Below are 7,138 nucleotides of genomic sequence, written 5' to 3'. Positions count from 1 at the left end.
GGCTGTAAGGCCAAGATCAGGGCATAGGTAGATCTGGTGTCCAATCTAGATCTGGAAACCCCACTTCCTGGTTCACAGATGGCATTTTCTTGCTGTGTCCTCACATGGAGGAAGGGGTGAGGGAGCTCTCTGGGGTCTCCCTTATATGGACACTAATCCCATCATGGGGCCCCACCCTCAAGACCTCATCACCTCCCAAAGTTCCTACCTCCTGACACCATCACACTGGGGGTTAGGTTTCCACATATGAATTTGGAGGGGACACAAACACAGTCCATAGCACCCACTCCTATGTCTGAGCCACTGAGTTGAGAAAGTTGAACAATACAATCACAGAAGATTTTGATGAAGACAGATGAGGGGGTATATCTCCAGGGACTGAGATGGCTTCTCAAGGACTCAGTGACACGTGGCGTTGACGATGACAGGGAAGGGGAAACACTGGCAAAGACAAAGCACAATGGTTGGAGCAGGATTGGAAGCTTAAGAACTGAATCGGGAGGGCTGAGGCCCATTGTTATTATTAAGAAAGGCAGAGATGGCGTCTAGTAGCTGGATTCTAGTAGGAAAAGGATGCACCTCCCACTTCACTCCCCTTTTCCTCATCAAGGAAACACAACCTTCAATCTGGGAAGGGTAAAACTCATTCAGGATGAGGAAACTGAAGACCAAGATAAGGGAGGAGACAGGGAGCACATAGTCAATTTTTTTTGAGTTACAGTCTCAGGATGCTGAAAGATGGTACACAAACGACAGTGACTCCTCTCACATCAAATCCTGGGAATTTGGAGAGAAAGGGCAAGGTGCCAGAAGCTGCAAGGTATTGATTTTCTCCTGCCTTGAACAGTGGGAAATTGGTGGAGATCCCCAAGTTTAATTTTATTTAAAAAATTTGGGAAAAAAGTAAAATACAGACCTCAATTTTACAGCAAGAGCTTATATTATTTTAATTGGATATAAAGAGGTGCATTATTCTGAGAAGAGAATTTGCACTGGGAGCCAGAAATTGGTTGTTACTAATTGTTATTGTCCAAGTAATAGTTTTGTGCTTTGAGCATAATAAAGAGTGACAAAATTACTTAGAATGTATAAGAAGCACCACATAAATGATCTCAGGGGTGGTGAGAATAAAGGAAAGGCCACTCCCCATGAATAAAGCACCAATGTCATCAAATGTGGGATTTACTCAACGATGCTTAGGTTTAAATTATACATCCACAATGACTGAATCAGCCAACGACTAGAATGTCCTCTGACAAAAACAACTTTGCAGTTGTAAGCCTGATAAAATCTAACCTCTATCCCCCACTTTTATCACTGAAACAATAGTTTATAAAAGAATCTTTAACAGTATAAGCTTCCCCAGAAACACAATTATGTTACAGCCAGAGTGGATCTCTGTTGTTTTCAAAACCAAATATTATTTCTAGGAATATAATGCAAGCAAACTCATATAAATAAATTTCAAGTAATTTCTACTTAGGTGCTGGGAACAGAATACAAACAAACACTACCTTAGATTGCAAGTACTAATTTTTCTTGATTAATTTCTTTTGGAAAAGCTATTTTCTGCACCAAATTCCATGAATGGAATCACTGCTTATAGTCGGTTGTGATTATCTTATAGTTGGTTGTGATTTAGAATTTTCAAAGTGCTTTCACATAAAACATCTCATTTGGTCTTACAACAATGATGGTACCAGGACAGGTATCATTATCCTCATTTTCATGTTAGTAAATTAAAGCTTGGAGAAGTTAAGTGCCTGGCCTCAGGTCGTAGCATCTCTGGTGCCTCCACCCCTTAACACCTCTCTCTCCAAGCCTGTCATTACAGCTTTCAGCTCCGTGCTTATCTGTACATAGGAAGAGGCTAATCTTTCTGGTCAATCCGAATGTCCATTTTCTTGCCTGGGAATGGATTACCTCTCAGAGCACTTCAGTCACAGAGGAGGCAGTTACATAAGGCCACACTGCGAGTCCTCTGCCTCATGAAATAATTCACTCCAAAGCTCAGACTTTTCAAGACTCCAACTCATGTCCCAAAGCATGGATGACAAAATAATAGATAAGCATTATTGTCCCCGTTTCTGTTAACACTGGAAAATGGATCACATCCTGTTCGCAAGGAGTCAGAGTAGGTGCTGTGGATTGTCTTCTGTAATACAGCCATCAAATCATTCAGCTGGCTGGTCCATAGTTCTGTGTTTTCCACAGTCCTCATGCTTTTTCCTCGGCACTACTCTATCCAGACTTCTTTCAGCAACTGTGTGGAGCGTGAACGGTCTCATTTCCTGTCAGAAGTACGTGAACATCAGAGAGAACTGGTGAATTCCAACTGGTGCATATATGGCAAAACTAGATTGTTCTCTCTGGCTTTGATGGGATGAGTACCACCATGTTCTGTTTTGCTAAGTAAAAATATATTCTAAGTGTTAACTATGGGATTTATCAGGGTGTTTTCCAATAAATGCACATTTTGTTTCAAGCCATGAGAAAGAAGGTTGTGGATGAAGCCACACTCGTGATTCTGACTCATGTGGTTTTTCCAGGAGGAGGAAGTGGTGAAAGGATGAACTGCAGGACAGTTGTTCTCAACACAGCCTTGCAGAGTTCCAAACGGGGAGTCAGAACAGGGAAAGTGGTTTCTTGTCTTTTTTGGGGCAGCTGTATTTCCTCAAGAAAGTGACCTTATCATGCTATTCCACAGGGGAAAAAGCAAGCAGTCTCCAAATCAGCCTTACATGCTGTGCAATATTGAAGTCAAATCATGCTTGGCTCACAGATGAGTCATCACGCTGGTTTGCTTTATGTTTATTCCTTTCCTACTTTCTTTAGGAGCTGAAGCCTGAGGGAGACAGTGGGGGAGGGGGAGGAGATGGAGACAGGAAGGAGGAGAGACCTGCGGAGCCGGAATGAGAGCAAGAAGAGGCTCTGAGCCCAGGAGTCAGGGATTTCGCCTCTGGGCCTCCACTTCCTTACCCATGACATGAGACCAATAAAAACTAATTTCCACTCAGTCCTCCCCACTGAGTCCATGTCCAGTAAATGTCGGCTGTGGATATTCGGGCTACTATAGCTCAGAGACATGTTTCATCTGGACAGACAGGGTAACTGCCGAAAGAATGGCTTTTTAATGCTTTGCCAATGGCTCGAGCATAAAATAACACTATAGCTGTGACTCACTTATGAATCCACACAAAAGAACCTCTGTAGACTGAAGACATGCTCAGCCACATTTCCTCTCTGCTATTTGGGGAAGTCAGCAGGGAGTTTGTTTACAACAAAGTTTACACCTTCTGTGCAGAAAGGCAACTCCATCCAACCCCATGCCCTTTAAATTAATTAAGTCTCGTGGGACAGATGCTAAAAAAATTAAAACCCACCCCTTTCTGAAATCAAGGAGAAATGAGATAAAAAAAAAAAAAAAGAAGAGAAAGGACCAAGTATTAGAAATGAAAACTCTTGATTTAGACCCAAGATTAAAAAGCCAGAAGTACTGACCCTCCCTTCACCTCTACCCATGTGCAGTGTATGGACACGATTATCTCACTGTTAAACCCGGAGCAACACTAACTAAATGGAGTGTTCGGGTGTGGGATGCTCCAGGACAGCTGCGGCTTTCCAATCAGGCAAGCTGAACCCTCTAAGCACCTCCAAAAACAAGCTTCTCATGATAATATCCCACATCACAAATGCATCTTCTGTGTGCCTTTTTTTTTATTGTTGGTTTTGTTTTTCTGATTATAAAGGTAATAAGTGATCAATACATGTCCAGGTTTATGTATAAAGTATAATGAGGAAATAAAAATGTCTTCATCCCATAACCCAGAATAACCACCCTTAACATTGTCTCCCAACTTGTTAAAGAGCACTCTGAATCTCCCTCCCAGATCCCCTCAACACCATCTTACTCTGGGTGAGAACAAAGGGTGTGGTCCCCACCTCCACGGAGCTCTCAATCCAGCAAAGGATGCAGACAATAGTTGGGAAACGGAAAATTTGAGTGTTGTTACAACCTGCAGTGACAGTCAGGAGGAAAGCAGCCTTGGTCCCGAGATGAACAAAGGCAGAGGAGGGAGGCATTCCGGGACAGAAGGACCAGGGAGGGCCTTTCTAGGGAGACGGCATCCAAATGGAGGATGAACAGTGGGAGAAGAGCTTTCCAGGCAGAGGGAATGCAGGTGTCACAGCCCAAGCCCAGAGAGAGGAGAGGGCAGGCCTCACCTGGGGAGCAGAGAGGGGCCCGCGGGGTCTGGAGCTATTGCAAAAAAGCAGAGCAAGAGGACATGCCTGTGAGATGTGGGTGGGTATGGCCAGGTCTCACAAGGTTCTGCAGACCTCAGTTAGAAGTTCTTTTCTTTCTTCTTTTCCTTTTAAACAAAGGAGAAAATGAACCAAGGTTTGGCTTAAGTAACTAAGGAGATGATGATCTGACTTAGTGAGCTAAAGGTGGCTGTGAAAGAAAAGAGATGAGGTAGACATGGGGCTAAAAGGTTGGTTTTGCCTGTCTACACAAGGCACACAGTGATTTTAGGACACTGTAGGTTATTTGGTCAGAGACGGTGTGTGTGTGCGGGCAAGATTCTGGTGCTGAAGGAAGTGAGCAGGACCAGACATATACATTTATGAGTCATTAGCACGTGCGGGACACTTTAAGTGATGGAGATGGATACACTTAGGAACAGAGTGTAGACAAAGACAAAGAGAGAGGGTCCAGAATTACCCTCTGAAAAGTCAACAGCTGGAGGTCAAGTTGAGAAGCTGCTGCTGGAGAGACAGAGAAGAATGGACCAGGGAAGCAGAGGCCAAGAGAGCTTGCTATCCTTGTCACCGAGGGGAAGGTTCCAAGAGGGGTGCTGTCAAGGGTGTGTGGTGATGCGGAGGTGGAGGAAACTGAAGGTAGGTGGACAGGATGGATGCCTCATCCCCACATCATCCCAGACTGGCCACAATGGACTATGAACCACAGATGTCCCCTCATTAATACTAACAGTACGGTGCGCAACTGTCCCTTCTTGGCATGCCCTCTGCCTGTGTGTCAGGCCCTGGCATGCTTAAAGCCCAGTCTGGCCCGCTTAAAGCCCAGTCTGGCCCCTCCAGTGCATCCCCACGCTGTGCCGAAGGGAGGGACTTTCAAACACGCCTGCTGATAATGTCATTCATGTGTTGGAAACCTGGCAATGACCCACCTACCCTACCCACTGTCTCAGGATAAAAGTCAAACTCTTTAATATGCAAGACCATTGATGGGCATTTAAGTTATTTCCTGTTTAAGACTGCTGCACCAAGACCACCATGAGTTCTTACACTTATCTTTCAGGATTTTTGTACAGATGTTTCTTTGGATGTACAAATGGGCTGAAAATAAAGATCTAAGTAACCTATTTTATAAAACAGAAAAAGAAAATCCAACTAAAATGAGAAAAATTAGAAGTGAGGATTTAATAAAGATGAGAGAAGTTATCAAGGAAATATAAAGCAGGCAATAAAGGAAATCAGTAAATGCCAAATGTGGTCCTCTGAGTCAACTGACAAAAGAGACAAAACAGCAAAACTGACTGAGGAAAAATGGAAAAAGCCTAAGTGCATAATATCAGGAATGAAAAGGTGGGGGCATCGATGCTGATCCTAAAGACATTAAAAATAAGGGCAGGTTGTATCAGTTTCCTGTTGCTGATGTAACAAGTTGCCACAAACTTGTGCTAAAAGCACAGATTTTGTTTATCTGAAGGTCCAGGAGGTCTTACAGAGCTAAAATCAAGGTGGTGGCCACATGTGCTCCTTCTGGAGGCTCTCAGGAGAGTCTGCTTCCTGCCTGTTCCAGCCTCCGGAGGCACCCAAATTCCCTGGATTGTGTCCTACTCTCAGGGATACCATCATCCATCCTCTGCTTCTTCTCTGACTCAAACCCTCCTGCCTCTCTCTTTCACTTAAAAGGATGCCATGATTACACTGGGTCCACCCGGATAATCCAGGATAATCTCTCCATCTCAAGGTCCTTAATTTAACCACATCTAGAAACTTCCTTTTGCCATGTAAAGTAACATATTCACAGTTCTGGGGAAAAAGAAACACAGGGTATTATGAACCCTGTATTGAAAATAACTTTGAAATTTAAGATGGCACGAACAAATTTTTTAAGAACAATTTTCCAGAACAAAAACAAGAAGAAACAACTATCTTTATAATTCTATTTCTCAGTGGAGTTGAATCTACAATTTAAACCATTCCCAATAAGAAAACTCAAGTCCCAGAGGACTGCAGCATTAAATCACTAAAAATACTTAAGGAAGAACTCACACTAATCTTATACAAACTCAACCAGAAAACAATAAAAGTGGGAACATTTCCAGACTCCTTCTGTGAGGCTAGTTTAACTTCAAGGTCAAAATTTAGCAAGGACATTATAAGATAGGAAAATTACAGGCAAATCATTCTCATAAACACAGGCACAAAAATCCTGGACAAAATATTAACAAATGAAACTAATGATGTATAAAAAGAGTAATACATTATAACTATGTTGGGTTTATTCTAGGGATGTATGTTTGATTTAAAACTCAAAATTAAAACAATGTGACATCATATTAAAGGAAAAAAATCACATGAGATTCTCAAAAGATGCAAAATACGCCCTCTATATTTTCAGCACCCATTCATAATAGAACTTGTAGCAAACCATAAATAAAGGGAGATTTCCTTATACAGTAAAGGATGTTTACCAAAACCCCTGAAAATATTATACTAGAGAAAAAAATACTTTGAGAGCTTTCTGCTTCTGACTGGGAATTCACTCTAACACTTTCTATTCAGTAGTAAACTGGAGCTCCTCTCCAGTGCAATAAGACAAGCAAGAGAAATAAAGATCCTGAGACTTAGAAAGAAAACTGTCATTTTGCATAGACAGCATAACTGTGCAGATAGAAAATTCATTAGAATATGCAGATAAACTGTGAGGATAAATGAGTTTAACAATGTTATCCAAGAGAGAAGTGTGCAGATATACACAAAAAGATATTTATGAGAATGTTCATAGTAGCTTTATTCACAACAGCCCTACACTAGAAACAGCACAAAAGTCCCTTAACAACATAGCACTAAATAATTTGAGTTATACTGATACAATGGAATTCCTAAA

The sequence above is a fragment of the Delphinapterus leucas genome, chromosome 2 (assembly GCF_059928025.1).
Source record: "Delphinapterus leucas isolate spDelLeu-1000000601 "Yukka" chromosome 2, BTC_Dleu_Yukka2, whole genome shotgun sequence".
In the NCBI taxonomy this organism is placed as follows: Eukaryota; Metazoa; Chordata; class Mammalia; order Artiodactyla; family Monodontidae; genus Delphinapterus; species Delphinapterus leucas.
The sequence above is the reverse complement of the archived record's forward strand: the minus strand, read 5'-3'. Positions refer to the sequence as shown.